Raw genomic sequence first — 3107 nt, 5'->3', positions numbered from 1 at the left:
AATTGCACTCGACAAGTTTTCCTAAACTAAAAATACTTACCGATGATATAATTATTTATATCTATAAGTACTTCAAGTTCTAGGTATAAACATATTGGCTCGCACCAATTGACAATCTAAAAAGTCAAACGAAAATCAAATGTGATTTTTATATGATTTTTATGTTATTATTCATTATGACATGTATTTTATTTATAAATTAAAACCTAAAAAGATTTAAATTATCATAATTCAAATTATTTTTTTATTTGCATCCAAATGATTTAAATAATAAAACAAAGAGTAAGAGAAACTCATTATCGAGTTTCTGAAATTTGGACGAAGAGAGGAGCTAGAAAGAATTAGTTGAAAAAGGAAAATACTATCGGTCATTCTAATTACAATCTTCAAAATTAATCATCTAAAATAAATTTTAAATATTTATTTGATTATAAATTATTCATTAAGGTAAAAATAATAGTTTAAAGCTAAATATTTTTATTGATAAAAAGATAACGTTTTTAAAAATAGACTAAAAAAAAGTATATCACATAAATTTCAAACAAAAGAAGTACATAATATATTATGAATGAAATAGAAAAGAAAGAAAAAAATCACTAAAAATAACATCAAAAATTATGTTTATTACTTTGCTCTTGGCAAAAGACATGGAAAATGTAGCATGAAATTTTATATAAAAATAAAATTTGCGTCATCTAGGATCAACCCCGCAACAATGAGGCTAAAAATTTGACCTTTTTCCCGCTAGAGCCATGCATATACTTGTTACAAGGGTTGGCAAATTTAATACATGTCGTATATATTTATTATATATACACATACAAACGAAGTTTTAATCGAGTTCACTTCACTAGATATCGTGATACCTCCACCTTTACACATAGCTCTGGTCCCCTCTCTCTCTATATGTGTGTGTGGAGTATTATCTTATCCAATAATTCTAAAATGGGAATTAAGCAATAATTATGATTTAAGAAAGGTACGTAAAGCTGATCATACACTTTAATTTTTTGTTTTCTCTTTGCCAACTAATCATACCAATGTTTAAAAGAAAAAACAAACAAAAATCCAGCTAATCAACTTAAATTTAATAGCTGCTTTTGTGTATTTTGTTTTTAACTAAAAAAAGGATCTTTTTTCGTGTTCGAAAGCTTTATCATATGAAAGAAATTATAATAGAGAAATGTTACAAGTAGTGGTCGACCACAAGTTCATAACTCAATGTTTTTAATATAGAATATATATATATATATGATGAATTATTAAAAATTTAATAATTGGAATTAGTATGAAAAATTACAATAAATTTATTCTCCTATAAATTTTTATATTAATTCTCAGAAAAATCTCCATTTTTTTACAATTTTCTTATACTGAAACAAATAGTTTCAAAAGTATAAGAAATTAAACGTTAGAAATCTTAAAAATTAAAGTGTACTTTTGCCAAGTAATAAATTAGGTAGCAAACCGTGTTGTTCAAAATAGGTTTCAAACTAATAATAACAAATTTACATATTTTAATATTTCCTTCTCATAATGTTAACGAGTGTAGGTTAAGAAGAAGTATTATCTAGTAAACTAATACTATGTTCTACATACTCTTTCTTAACCGTTTATTTATAACCATTAGTACTAATCGTGATAATATAATATTGATAAAATGATATGAATATTTTAATTTTGATCGAAATTATTTTTACGATTTTTGAACTATTTAATAGTGTAGTTTAAAGATATATATGTGTCCATCACTACAAGAAAACTGTGAATTCCATGGGGATTTCGGGATTTTTCTTTGGATTAGTATGAAAAATTCGTAAGAAACTTATTTTCCTACAAATTTTTCATACAAATTCACAGGAAAATCCTTATGTATTTCACAGTTTTCTTGTAGTGCACGTGGACACATTATTATTTATAATTATGCAATATTTTTTATGTTCATGTGGATACGTATATACCTTCAAAATACACTATTAAATAATATAGGAGATAAAAAATCATTTTTCAAATTTAATATCGTAACAACTATTTCGATTAATGTTCAAATATATTTTAAATCCTCCATCCCTATATATGTATATATATAGTGTATCGTTTCTACCCCAAAATAACAAAAAAAAAAAAAAAAAAGAGGAGCTTATGCTAGAAAAGATGATTGAACATTTGTAGGTCCATTATATATTGACTAAAAAAATGAAAGAAGTGATTTATTAAAGTACTATTAGTTAATTATTCAGCTTCCAAATTAATTCTGACAAAAAAATTAAAGATTCTTCCAAACTCAAATTTTATTTTAATTTTTTTGGTACACCAAATCTCCAAAATATAGAATGCAGAGCAAGTCAAAATCTTCCATGTACCATGGCATGTGGATCTTGCACCGTATCCATTTAATTCTCACACGTTTACAACACTTCCAATTTAATTTAAAACTTTTTTTCTCGAATACTCTCGTCATTCATTTTTATTTATTATATTTTAGTTAAACAGGCATAATAAAAATAATAATTAATATAATTATTTTTATTATAATATTTTTATTAATTAACGTTTAATATTAGATACTAAAAAATAATTCAAAAAATAAATAGTTAATACAAAGTGAAAAATATGAAAAGAAGGATTACTTATTCTTAAAATATGCTAAAAGTGATAAATAAAAATTTATTTTTAAAATAACAAATCAATAAAAATAAATGAAAGAATAATTAAAAAAACTCAAACTGAGAAAGAAAGGTTAAATTTGTTTATCAATCGTGCAAAAAATTGGAACTTGTCTCTCATTAATCTATAATTAAATAATATGTGGCATCATCGATAGCAACCTTTTACAATTCAAAATTTTTATTTTACTAATGATAAGGATATGTATGACTCCAATTCTTAATAAAATTAAATTTATTATATTTTACACAAGGAAAAATTACCTAATAAGTAAAAACATACTATTTGTTTATTTATCATAGTTATAACTATAAATAATTTTTACTCGTCACTAATATTTCATCCGATTTATTATAACCACTTCTCAATTTGTATATCTAAATTCCAAAATATACTATCATATTTTTTGTTTCCCCCAATTATACAAAGTAGCTATTTAT

Source organism: Solanum pennellii, chromosome 2 (genome assembly GCF_001406875.1).
Source record: "Solanum pennellii chromosome 2, SPENNV200".
In the NCBI taxonomy this organism is placed as follows: domain Eukaryota; kingdom Viridiplantae; phylum Streptophyta; class Magnoliopsida; order Solanales; family Solanaceae; genus Solanum; species Solanum pennellii.
This window is presented reverse-complemented; position numbering follows the sequence as displayed.